This window comes from Somniosus microcephalus, chromosome 7, assembly GCF_052327205.1.
Source record: "Somniosus microcephalus isolate GS21.2 chromosome 7, FLI_Smic_1.0, whole genome shotgun sequence".
In the NCBI taxonomy this organism is placed as follows: Eukaryota; Metazoa; Chordata; class Chondrichthyes; order Squaliformes; family Somniosidae; genus Somniosus; species Somniosus microcephalus.
The window spans coordinates 72,061,406-72,074,503 of NC_140993.1; the positions used below are offsets into that span (position 1 = coordinate 72,061,406).

A 13,098-nucleotide genomic window follows, 5' to 3' on the forward strand; every position below is an offset into this window, starting at 1 on the left:
ACCAAAACACCCAGCACTCTCTTTCAGGCAAAACCTCAGGCAAAAGAAGTCGTCTATCAGTCAGACAGGGCTCTCGGCTGCTCCCTCAGGTTCGTGGCGGCTGCTACTTTCCGGTCACCTCGCTTCCCTTCTGCCGGCTCGGGCTCTTGCTCGGCTTCTTTCCCCATTTCTCTGACTTCCCGCCCTGCCGTTGCTCGGTAACGCCGATTGGAGCAAAGCGTTGAAAGAGATCAGGGAGCGGGCTAACCCGAAGCAGGAGATCCCTGCTGGTGGCGCAGCAACTCAGAGGCGAGTGCTAAGGAGCTACTGAGAAGCAAACTTGGTGCAACTGCAAGAAGTAGCTGGGGAATTAGCTCAAATGGTAGAGCGCTCGCTTCGCATGTGAGAGGTAGCGGGATCGATGCCCGCATTCTCCACTCCTCTTTTGGCTCGGGGCAATGGCTCAAACACAACAGTGGTGTCAGCTGTCGGTGAACCCGTGTACTTCCGAAGTGTCTCCACACGCTGAGGTGCAGAGGGGGGCCAAGGGACATCAAATCCTTTGGTGTGCTTTAGCAGCAAGACTTGTCGACAGTCTTGTGCAGCAAAAATGTAAAGCTGAGATGAGGGATAAGAAAGCTTTGCAAGTATCAATGCCTTCTCTGAGGATTGAACTCAGGACCTTCAGATTACGAGACTGACGCGCTGACTACTGCGCGAAGAAGGCACTTGCCACGCAAACTTCTGGGCAGCATAACCAAGCAGGTGCGCTTGCGAGGCATCTAAAGCCATAATGCAAAGTGTGTAAAAAAGTTCGAGCCAGGTTGGAGTCGAACCTACAATCTTCTGATCCGCAGTGAGACGCGTTATCCATTGCGCCACTGGCACAGCCTCTCCAGAGCAGCGGGCAACTCACAGTCCCACAACACTGCGGCATCAGCAGGTACACCAGGCCGCGAGCGTCAAAAGGCGCACGGCGGACAATCACCAAAGCGAGACACCTTTGCCGCTTCCCTTCGATTTTCAGGTGGTAGAGCGGAGGACTGCAGTGGAAAAAAAGCAAAGCAAAGTCGTCGTTAGGTCGCTGGTTCGACTCCGGCTTGAAGGAGCGGGCGTTCTTGTGCAGTAAGTGAGCGGTAAGGAGCATTTTGCTCAAGGCAGTGCTCTTAACTTGACGCTAGTTTACATGTTGCTGCTAAGGCACAGGACACCTCCATTGCTTGAGCAGTTGCATCTGCACACCAGCAGGGAGTGCCTTTGAGCAGCAACGCACCAAAACACCCAGCACTCTCTTTCAGGCAAAACCTCAGGCAAAAGAAGTCGTCTATCAGTCAGACAGGGCTCTCGGCTGCTCCCTCAGGTTCGTGGCGGCTGCTACTTTCCGGTCACCTCGCTTCCCTTCTGCCGGCTCGGGCTCTTGCTCGGCTTCTTTCCCCATTTCTCTGACTTCCCGCCCTGCCGTTGCTCGGTAACGCCGATTGGAGCAAAGCGTTGAAAGAGATCAGGGAGCGGGCTAACCCGAAGCAGGAGATCCCTGCTGGTGGCGCAGCAACTCAGAGGCGAGTGCTAAGGAGCTACTGAGAAGCAAACTTGGTGCAACTGCAAGAAGTAGCTGGGGAATTAGCTCAAATGGTAGAGCGCTCGCTTCGCATGTGAGAGGTAGCGGGATCGATGCCCGCATTCTCCACTCCTCTTTTGGCTCGGGGCAATGGCTCAAACACAACAGTGGTGTCAGCTGTCGGTGAACCCGTGTACTTCCGAAGTGTCTCCACACGCTGAGGTGCAGAGGGGGGCCAAGGGACATCAAATCCTTTGGTGTGCTTTAGCAGCAAGACTTGTCGATAGTCTTGTGCAGCCAAAATGGAAAGCTGAGATGAGGGATAAAAAAGCTTTGCAAGTATCAATGCCTTCTCTGAGGATTGAACTCAGGATCTTTAGATTATGAGACTGACGCGCTGCCTACTGCGCTAAGAAGGCACTGGCCGTGCAAACTGCTGGGCAGCATGACCAAGTAGGTGCGCTTGCGAGGCATCTAGAGCCATAATGCAAAGTGCGTAAAAAAGATTAAGCCAGGTAGGAGTCGAACCTACAATCTTCTGATCCGTAGTGAGACGCGTTATCCATTGCGCCACTGGCACAGCCTCTCCAGAGCAGCGGGCAACTCACAGTCCCACAACACTGCGGCATCAGCAGGTACACCAGGCCGCGAGCGTCAAAAGGCGCACGGCGGACAATCACCAAAGCGAGACACCTTTGCCGCTTCCCTTCGATTTTCAGGTGGTAGAGCGGAGGACTGCAGTGGAAAAAAAGCAAAGCAAAGTCGTCGTTAGGTCGCTGGTTCGACTCCGGCTTGAAGGAGCGGGCGTTCTTGTGCAGTAAGTGAGCGGTAAGGAGCATTTTGCTCAAGGCAGTGCTCTTAACTTGACGCTAGTTTACATGTTGCTGCTAAGGCACAGGACACCTCCATTGCTTGAGCAGTTGCATCTGCACACCAGCAGGGAGTGCCTTTGAGCAGCAACGCACCAAAACACCCAGCACTCTCTTTCAGGCAAAACCTCAGGCAAAAGAAGTCGTCTATCAGTCAGACAGGGCTCACGGCTGCTCCCTCACGCTCGTGGCGGCTGCTACTTTCCGGTCACCTCGCTTCCCTTCCGTCGGCTCGGGCTCTTTCTCGGCTTCTTTCCCCATTTCTCTGACTTCCCGCCCTGCCGTTGCTCGGAAACGCCGATTGGAGCAAAGCGTTGAAAGAGATCAGGGAGCGGGCTAACCCGAAGCAGGAGATCCCTGCTGGTGGCGCAGCAACTCAGAGGCGAGTGCTAAGGAGCTACTGAGAAGCAAACTTGGTGCAACTGGAAGAAGTAGCTGGGGAATTAGCTCAAATGGTAGAGCGCTCGCTTCGCATGTGAGAGGTAGCGGGATTGATGCCTGCATTCTCCACTCCTCTTTTGGCTCGGGGCAATGGCTCAAACACAACAGTATTTCAGCTGTCGGTGAACCCGTGTACTTCCGAAGGGTCTCCACACGCTGAGGGACAGAGGGGCCAAGGGACATCAAATCCTTTGGTGTGCTTTAGCAGCAAGACTTGTCGACAGTCTTGTGCAGCAAAAATGTAAAGCTGAGATGAGGGATAAGAAAGCTTTGCAAGTATCAATGCCTTCTCTGAGGATTGAACTCAGGACCTTCAGATTACGAGACTGACGCGCTGACTACTGCGCGAAGAAGGCACTTGCCACGCAAACTTCTGGGCAGCATAACCAAGCAGGTGCGCTTGCGAGGCATCTAAAGCCATAATGCAAAGTGTGTAAAAAAGTTCGAGCCAGGTTGGAGTCGAACCTACAATCTTCTGATCCGTAGTGAGACGCGTTATCCATTGCGCCACTGGCACAGCCTCTCCAGAGCAGCGGGCAACTCACAGTCCCACAACACTGCGGCATCAGCAGGTACACCAGGCCGCGAGCGTCAAAAGGCGCACGGCGGACAATCACCAAAGCGAGACACCTTTGCCGCTTCCCTTCGATTTTCAGGTGGTAGAGCGGAGGACTGCAGTGGAAAAAAAGCAAAGCAAAGTCGTCGTTAGGTCGCTGGTTCGACTCCGGCTTGAAGGAGCGGGCGTTCTTGTGCAGTAAGTGAGCGGTAAGGAGCATTTTGCTCAAGGCAGTGCTCTTAACTTGACGCTAGTTTACATGTTGCTGCTGAGGCACAGGACACCTCCATTGCTTGAGCAGTTGCATCTGCACACCAGCAGGGAGTGCCTTTGAGCAGCAACGCACCAAAACACCCAGCACTCTCTTTCAGGCAAAACCTCAGGCAAAAGAAGTCGTCTATCAGTCAGACAGGGCTCTCGGCTGCTCCCTCAGGTTCGTGGCGGCTGCTACTTTCCGGTCACCTCGCTTCCCTTCTGCCGGCTCGGGCTCTTGCTCGGCTTCTTTCCCCATTTCTCTGACTTCCCGCCCTGCCGTTGCTCGGTAACGCCGATTGGAGCAAAGCGTTGAAAGAGATCAGGGAGCGGGCTAACCCGAAGCAGGAGATCCCTGCTGGTGGCGCAGCAACTCAGAGGCGAGTGCTAAGGAGCTACTGAGAAGCAAACTTGGTGCAACTGGAAGAAGTAGCTGGGGAATTAGCTCAAATGGTAGAGCGCTCGCTTCGCATGTGAGAGGTAGCGGGATCGATGCCCGCATTCTCCACTCCTCTTTTGGCTCGGGGCAATGGCTCAAACACAACAGTGGTGTCAGCTGTCGGTGAACCCGTGTACTTCCGAAGTGTCTCCACACGCTGAGGTGCAGAGGGGGGCCAAGGGACATCAAATCCTTTGGTGTGCTTTAGCAGCAAGACTTGTCGATAGTCTTGTGCAGCCAAAATGGAAAGCTGAGATGAGGGATAAAAAAGCTTTGCAAGTATCAATGCCTTCTCTGAGGATTGAACTCAGGATCTTTAGATTATGAGACTGACGCGCTGCCTACTGCGCTAAGAAGGCACTGGCCGTGCAAACTGCTGGGCAGCATGACCAAGTAGGTGCGCTTGCGAGGCATCTAGAGCCATAATGCAAAGTGCGTAAAAAAGATTAAGCCAGGTAGGAGTCGAACCTACAATCTTCTGATCCGTAGTGAGACGCGTTATCCATTGCGCCACTGGCACAGCCTCTCCAGAGCAGCGGGCAACTCACAGTCCCACAACACTGCGGCATCAGCAGGTACACCAGGCCGCGAGCGTCAAAAGGCGCACGGCGGACAATCACCAAAGCGAGACACCTTTGCCGCTTCCCTTCGATTTTCAGGTGGTAGAGCGGAGGACTGCAGTGGAAAAAAAGCAAAGCAAAGTCGTCGTTAGGTCGCTGGTTCGACTCCGGCTTGAAGGAGCGGGCGTTCTTGTGCAGTAAGTGAGCGGTAAGGAGCATTTTGCTCAAGGCAGTGCTCTTAACTTGACGCTAGTTTACATGTTGCTGCTAAGGCACAGGACACCTCCATTGCTTGAGCAGTTGCATCTGCACACCAGCAGGGAGTGCCTTTGAGCAGCAACGCACCAAAACACCCAGCACTCTCTTTCAGGCAAAACCTCAGGCAAAAGAAGTCGTCTATCAGTCAGACAGGGCTCACGGCTGCTCCCTCACGCTCGTGGCGGCTGCTACTTTCCGGTCACCTCGCTTCCCTTCCGTCGGCTCGGGCTCTTTCTCGGCTTCTTTCCCCATTTCTCTGACTTCCCGCCCTGCCGTTGCTCGGAAACGCCGATTGGAGCAAAGCGTTGAAAGAGATCAGGGAGCGGGCTAACCCGAAGCAGGAGATCCCTGCTGGTGGCGCAGCAACTCAGAGGCGAGTGCTAAGGAGCTACTGAGAAGCAAACTTGGTGCAACTGGAAGAAGTAGCTGGGGAATTAGCTCAAATGGTAGAGCGCTCGCTTCGCATGTGAGAGGTAGCGGGATTGATGCCTGCATTCTCCACTCCTCTTTTGGCTCGGGGCAATGGCTCAAACACAACAGTATTTCAGCTGTCGGTGAACCCGTGTACTTCCGAAGGGTCTCCACACGCTGAGGGACAGAGGGGCCAAGGGACATCAAATCCTTTGGTGTGCTTTAGCAGCAAGACTTGTCGACAGTCTTGTGCAGCAAAAATGTAAAGCTGAGATGAGGGATAAGAAAGCTTTGCAAGTATCAATGCCTTCTCTGAGGATTGAACTCAGGACCTTCAGATTACGAGACTGACGCGCTGACTACTGCGCGAAGAAGGCACTTGCCACGCAAACTTCTGGGCAGCATAACCAAGCAGGTGCGCTTGCGAGGCATCTAAAGCCATAATGCAAAGTGTGTAAAAAAGTTCGAGCCAGGTTGGAGTCGAACCTACAATCTTCTGATCCGTAGTGAGACGCGTTATCCATTGCGCCACTGGCACAGCCTCTCCAGAGCAGCGGGCAACTCACAGTCCCACAACACTGCAGCATCAGCAGGTACACCAGGCCGCGAGCGTCAAAAGGCGCACGGCGGACAATCACCAAAGCGAGACACCTTTGCCGCTTCCCTTCGATTTTCAGGTGGTAGAGCGGAGGACTGCAGTGGAAAAAAAGCAAAGCAAAGTCGTCGTTAGGTCGCTGGTTCGACTCCGGCTTGAAGGAGCGGGCGTTCTTGTGCAGTAAGTGAGCGGTAAGGAGCATTTTGCTCAAGGCAGTGCTCTTAACTTGACGCTAGTTTACATGTTGCTGCTGAGGCACAGGACACCTCCATTGCTTGAGCAGTTGCATCTGCACACCAGCAGGGAGTGCCTTTGAGCAGCAACGCACCAAAACACCCAGCACTCTCTTTCAGGCAAAACCTCAGGCAAAAGAAGTCGTCTATCAGTCAGACAGGGCTCTCGGCTGCTCCCTCAGGTTCGTGGCGGCTGCTACTTTCCGGTCACCTCGCTTCCCTTCTGCCGGCTCGGGCTCTTGCTCGGCTTCTTTCCCCATTTCTCTGACTTCCCGCCCTGCCGTTGCTCGGTAACGCCGATTGGAGCAAAGCGTTGAAAGAGATCAGGGAGCGGGCTAACCCGAAGCAGGAGATCCCTGCTGGTGGCGCAGCAACTCAGAGGCGAGTGCTAAGGAGCTACTGAGAAGCAAACTTGGTGCAACTGCAAGAAGTAGCTGGGGAATTAGCTCAAATGGTAGAGCGCTCGCTTCGCATGTGAGAGGTAGCGGGATCGATGCCCGCATTCTCCACTCCTCTTTTGGCTCGGGGCAATGGCTCAAACACAACAGTGGTGTCAGCTGTCGGTGAACCCGTGTACTTCCGAAGTGTCTCCACACGCTGAGGTGCAGAGGGGGGCCAAGGGACATCAAATCCTTTGGTGTGCTTTAGCAGCAAGACTTGTCGATAGTCTTGTGCAGCCAAAATGGAAAGCTGAGATGAGGGATAAAAAAGCTTTGCAAGTATCAATGCCTTCTCTGAGGATTGAACTCAGGATCTTTAGATTATGAGACTGACGCGCTGCCTACTGCGCTAAGAAGGCACTGGCCGTGCAAACTGCTGGGCAGCATGACCAAGTAGGTGCGCTTGCGAGGCATCTAGAGCCATAATGCAAAGTGCGTAAAAAAGATTAAGCCAGGTAGGAGTCGAACCTACAATCTTCTGATCCGTAGTGAGACGCGTTATCCATTGCGCCACTGGCACAGCCTCTCCAGAGCAGCGGGCAACTCACAGTCCCACAACACTGCGGCATCAGCAGGTACACCAGGCCGCGAGCGTCAAAAGGCGCACGGCGGACAATCACCAAAGCGAGACACCTTTGCCGCTTCCCTTCGATTTTCAGGTGGTAGAGCGGAGGACTGCAGTGGAAAAAAAGCAAAGCAAAGTCGTCGTTAGGTCGCTGGTTCGACTCCGGCTTGAAGGAGCGGGCGTTCTTGTGCAGTAAGTGAGCGGTAAGGAGCATTTTGCTCAAGGCAGTGCTCTTAACTTGACGCTAGTTTACATGTTGCTGCTAAGGCACAGGACACCTCCATTGCTTGAGCAGTTGCATCTGCACACCAGCAGGGAGTGCCTTTGAGCAGCAACGCACCAAAACACCCAGCACTCTCTTTCAGGCAAAACCTCAGGCAAAAGAAGTCGTCTATCAGTCAGACAGGGCTCTCGGCTGCTCCCTCAGGTTCGTGGCGGCTGCTACTTTCCGGTCACCTCGCTTCGCTTCTGCCGGCTCGGGCTCTTTCTCGGCTTCTTTCCCCATTTCTCTGACTTCCCGCCCTGCCGTTGCTCGGTAACGCCGATTGGAGCAAAGCGTTGAAAGAGATCAGGGAGCGGGCTAACCCGAAGCAGGAGATCCCTGCTGGTGGCGCAGCAACTCAGAGGCGAGTGCTAAGGAGCTACTGAGAAGCAAACTTGGTGCAACTGCAAGAAGTAGCTGGGGAATTAGCTCAAATGGTAGAGCGCTCGCTTTGCATGTGAGAGGTAGCGGGATCGATGCCCGCATTCTCCACTCCTCTTTTGGCTCGGGGCAATGGCTCAAACACAACAGTGGTGTCAGCTGTCGGTGAACCCGTGTACTTCCGAAGTGTCTCCACACGCTGAGGTGCAGAGGGGGGCCAAGGGACATCAAATCCTTTGGTGTGCTTTAGCAGCAAGACTTGTCGATAGTCTTGTGCAGCCAAAATGGAAAGCTGAGATGAGGGATAAAAAAGCTTTGCAAGTATCAATGCCTTCTCTGAGGATTGAACTCAGGATCTTTAGATTATGAGACTGACGCGCTGCCTACTGCGCTAAGAAGGCACTGGCCGTGCAAACTGCTGGGCAGCATGACCAAGTAGGTGCGCTTGCGAGGCATCTAGAGCCATAATGCAAAGTGCGTAAAAAAGATTAAGCCAGGTAGGAGTCGAACCTACAATCTTCTGATCCGTAGTGAGACGCGTTATCCATTGCGCCACTGGCACAGCCTCTCCAGAGCAGCGGGCAACTCACAGTCCCACAACACTGCGGCATCAGCAGGTACACCAGGCCGCGAGCGTCAAAAGGCGCACGGCGGACAATCACCAAAGCGAGACACCTTTGCCGCTTCCCTTCGATTTTCAGGTGGTAGAGCGGAGGACTGCAGTGGAAAAAAAGCGAAGCAAAGTCGTCGTTAGGTCGCTGGTTCGACTCCGGCTTGAAGGAGCGGGCGTTCTTGTGCAGTAAGTGAGCGGTAAGGAGCTTTTAGCTCAAGGCAGTGCTCTTAACTTGACGCTAGTTTACATGTTGCTGCTAAGGCACAGGACACCTCCATTGCTTGAGCAGTTGCATCTGCACACCAGCAGGGAGTGCCTTTGAGCAGCAACGCACCAAAACACCCACCACTCTCTTTCAGGCAAAACCTCAGGCAAAAGAAGTCGTCTATCAGTCAGACAGGGCTCTCGGCTGCTCCCTCACGCTCGTGGCGGCTGCTACTTTCCGGTCACCTCGCTTCCCTTCTGCCGGCTTGGGCTCTTTCTCGGCTTCTTTCCCCATTTCTCTGACTTCCCGCCCTGCCGTTGCTCGGTAACGCCGATTGGAGCAAAGCGTTGAAAGAGATCAGGGAGCGGGCTAACCCGAAGCAGGAGATCCCTGCTGGTGGCGCAGCAACTCAGAGGCGAGTGCTAAGGAGCTACTGAGAAGCAAACTTGGTGCAACTGCAAGAAGTAGCTGGGGAATTAGCTCAAAGGGTAGAGCGTTTGCTTCGCATGTGAGATGTAGCGGGATCGATGCCTGCACTCTCCACTCCTCTTTTGGCTCGGGGCATTGGCTCAAACACAACAGTGGTGTCAGCTGTCGGTGAATCCGTGTACTTCCGAAGTGTCTCCACACGCTGAGGTGCAGAGGGGGGCCAAGGGACATCAAATCCTTTGGTGTGCTTTAGCAGCAAGACTTGTCGATAGTCTTGTGCAGCAAGACTTGTCGATAGTCTTGTGCAGCCAAAATGGAAAGCTGAGATGAGGGATAAAAAAGCTTTGCAAGTATCAATGCCTTCTCTGAGGATTGAACTCAGGATCTTTAGATTATGAGACTGACGCGCTGCCGACGGCGCTAAGAAGGCACTGGCCGTGCAAACTGCTGGGCAGCATGACCAAGTAGGTGCGCTTGCGAGGCATCGAGAGCCATAATGCAAAGTGCGTAAAAAAGATTAAGCCAGGTAGGAGTCGAACCTACAATCTTCTGATCCGTAGTGAGACGCGTTATCCATTGCGCCACTGACCCAGCCTGTCCGGTGAAGCGGGCAACTCACAGTCCCACAACACTGCGGCATCAGCAGGTACACCAGGCCGGGAGCGTCAAAAGGCGCACGGTGGACAATCACCAAAGAGAGACACCTTTGCCGCTTCCCTCCGATTTTCAGGTGGTAGAGCGGAGGACTGCAGTGGAAAAAAAGCGAAGCAAAGTCGTCGTTAGGTCGCTGGTTCGACTCCGGCTTGAAGGAGCGGGCGTTCTTGTGCAGTAAGTGAGCGGTAAGGAGCTTTTAGCTCAAGGCAGTGCTCTTAACTTGACGCTAGTTTACATGTTGCTGCTAAGGCACAGGACACCTCCATTGCTTGAGCAGTTGCATCTGCACACCAGCAGGGAGTGCCTTTGAGCAGCAACGCACCAAAACACCCACCACTCTCTTTCAGGCAAAACCTCAGGCAAAAGAAGTCGTCTATCAGTCAGACAGGGCTCTCGGCTGCTCCCTCACGCTCGTGGCGGCTGCTACTTTCCGGTCACCTCGCTTCCCTTCTGCCGGCTTGGGCTCTTTCTCGGCTTCTTTCCCCATTTCTCTGACTTCCCGCCCTGCCGTTGCTCGGTAACGCCGATTGGAGCAAAGCGTTGAAAGAGATCAGGGAGCGGGCTAACCCGAAGCAGGAGATCCCTGCTGGTGGCGCAGCAACTCAGAGGCGAGTGCTAAGGAGCTACTGAGAAGCAAACTTGGTGCAACTGCAAGAAGTAGCTGGGGAATTAGCTCAAAGGGTAGAGCGTTTGCTTCGCATGTGAGATGTAGCGGGATCGATGCCTGCACTCTCCACTCCTCTTTTGGCTCGGGGCATTGGCTCAAACACAACAGTGGTGTCAGCTGTCGGTGAATCCGTGTACTTCCGAAGTGTCTCCACACGCTGAGGTGCAGAGGGGGGCCAAGGGACATCAAATCCTTTGGTGCGCCTTAGCAGCAAGACTTGTCGATAGTCTTGTGCAGCAAAAATGGAAAGCTGAGATGAGGGATAAAAAAGCTTTGCAAGTATCAATGCCTTCTCTGAGGATTGAACTCAGGATGTAGGGGGTTTTTCCTGCTCTCTTGCCCGTTCTGGCCTCCTGCCAGGCTTCGTGCAAGAATTACCCTTGAGTGGTTCGACCCACCTCCCCCCTACGGTTCTAGACCTTGGACTTAGATGCAGAGAACAGTAGTGCAGAGAAGAGGACTCAATAGACCAGGCTGAATAGCACGAAATGGATGCTTTTATTTTTGAACAGTTTGAAGCATTACAAAATACATGTCATAGGCACAGATTAAAGTAACTACAATCATGCACAAATTTATGAACTTGACTCTATGGAAATGGGGAACACACGGCACATCGTAAAAGGGGAAACACATTACGATTTCCCTTAACTCCCTCCCCTATACCTAAACCAAGTTTCGGCCTGGGGAACTTGGGATCATGCTCACCACTCTCGAAATCGCGAAAAGGGGTTCGCAGACTTTTGACACCGCTTCCCGTCGTCACGTGGATTGGAAGCTTCTGGCGCAGTCGATATTCTCTCCTCCCTCGAGGCGGTGGGGTAGACCCAGCCTCGATGAGCGCTCGTCAAGGTTGAGATCCACAATCGTGGATTTTTGTTCATGGAGCAGACCTAGATGCAGGTTATGCACATGGGAGAATCTTGTGGCATCGATCGCCGGTTCTCCAGAGGGTTTCTTCTCCGTCGGCCTTGGTCGTCGATGATCTCCCGACCCCAGTACCCGGGCCACCCTCGTCGCCTTCTCGTCGTGGCCGAGCCTTGTTTGGCTGAACACCGGCCACGTTGTCCTTTTTCCGAAACCGTCCGTCTTTAAAAAGACGAAAACGTTTTCATCGATTCTGCATCTGCCGAAGTGGAAGAGGCGCCGATCCTGGCCCCGTCCGAAGAAGTTGAAGTCGTCCAAGAAGAAGAAGCAGCCGCCGTCCAGTCAAGTGAAGTTGTTCAAGTAACCCGAAGTCCGAAGTCCCTTAGATGGACTTTCAATCCATAGTTATACTCTTTTGGGACAGTCTTATCTCCCGCCAAATCATAGTCCTGTCTTTGTATTAATTTTGGCGGGCAGAAATCTCTGCAGGGGCGCTTTGTCTTGTAACGGAGCCGGTGATAACTTGAACTGGCCTTCCTGGCCGATAATGTCTGTTAATGTCCTTTGCATTGTCACCGCGGCTCGGTTCGCATATTGATCGGTCCGGACATTTTCCTTGATGGCTGCTAAACGGTTTTTCCTTTGTACGATAAATGGGTATAAGTGTTTTTACATTGTCCGCCCATATCTTGATGGGCCCCATCCTGTACTTATAATCCATTGAATATGTATGCTGTTGCTCTGAGTTTCGGTTCCCAGATACTGGCTTTCGTGGGCTCACTGTCTTCAATCCACAAGCCTGTCTGGCTTGCAGTAACAGAAATAAAATGGTTCATAAACTGATCACGGGGCCTGGCGGCCATTTTGTATGCCCTTTTTATCAAAGGTTTTTCTGTGCAAGCTTACTTTGGTCAATAAACAATCTTATTTTATCCAGTTTTCTTGCGTGATTTTTGCTGAAAATTGCGAATCTTACAAGGATCATTTAGATTATGAGACTGACGCGCTGCCTACTGCGCTAAGAAGGCACTAGCCGTGCAAACTGCTGGGCAGCATGACCAAGTAGGTGCGCTTGCGAGGCATCTAGAGCCATAATGCAAAGTGCATAAAAAGGTTCGAGCCAGGTAGGAGTCGAACCTACAATCTTCTCGATCCGTAGTCAGACGCGTTATCCATTGCGCCACTGGCCCAGCCTCTCCAGTGGAGCGGGCAACTCACAGTCCCACAACACTGCGGCATCAGCAGGTACACCAGGCCGGGAGCATCAAAAGGCGCACGGCGGACAATCACCAAAGCGAGACACCTTTGCCGCTTCCCTTCGATTTTCAGGTGGTAGAGCGGAGGACTGCAGTGGAAAAAAAGCAAAGCAAAGTCGTCGTTAGGTCGCTGGTTCGACTCCGGCTTGAAGGAGCGGGCGTTCTTGTGCAGTAAGTGAGTGGTAAGGAGCTTTTAGCTCAAGGCAGTGCTCTTAACTTGACGCTAGTTTACATGTTGCTGCTAAGGCACAGGACACCTCCATTGCTTGAGCAGTTGCATCTGCACACCAGCAGGGAGTGCCTTTGAGCAGCAACGCACCAAAACACCCAGCACTCTCTTTCAGGCAAAACCTCAGGCAAAAGAAGTCGTCTATCAGTCAGACAGGGCTCTCGGCTGCTCCCTCACGCTCGTGGCGGCTGCTACTTTCCGGTCACCTCGCTTCCCTTCCGCTGGCTCGGGCTCTTTCTCGGCTTCTTTCCCCATTTCTCTGACTTCCCGCCCTGCCGTTGCTCGGTAACGCCGATTGGAGCAAAGCATTGAAAGAGATCAGGGAGCGGGCTAACCCGAAGCAGGAGATCCCTGCTGGTGGCGCAGCAACTCAGAGGCG

General features: G+C 53.4%; 3 non-coding genes across 3 annotated transcripts; all 3 read right to left on the bottom strand.

Moving 5' to 3' along the window:
• Positions 1-633: 633 nt before the first annotated feature.
• Positions 634-706, bottom strand: trnat-cgu (transfer RNA threonine (anticodon CGU)). The gene has a single exon. It is a non-coding gene; the product is annotated as a tRNA-Thr (tRNA).
• A 2,424-nt stretch (positions 707-3,130) lies between these two features.
• On the bottom strand, positions 3,131-3,203 carry trnat-cgu (transfer RNA threonine (anticodon CGU)). The gene has a single exon. It is a non-coding gene; the product is annotated as a tRNA-Thr (tRNA).
• A 2,424-nt stretch (positions 3,204-5,627) lies between these two features.
• Positions 5,628-5,700, bottom strand: trnat-cgu (transfer RNA threonine (anticodon CGU)). The gene has a single exon. It is a non-coding gene; the product is annotated as a tRNA-Thr (tRNA).
• Between the last annotated feature and the right edge of the window lie 7,398 nt (positions 5,701-13,098).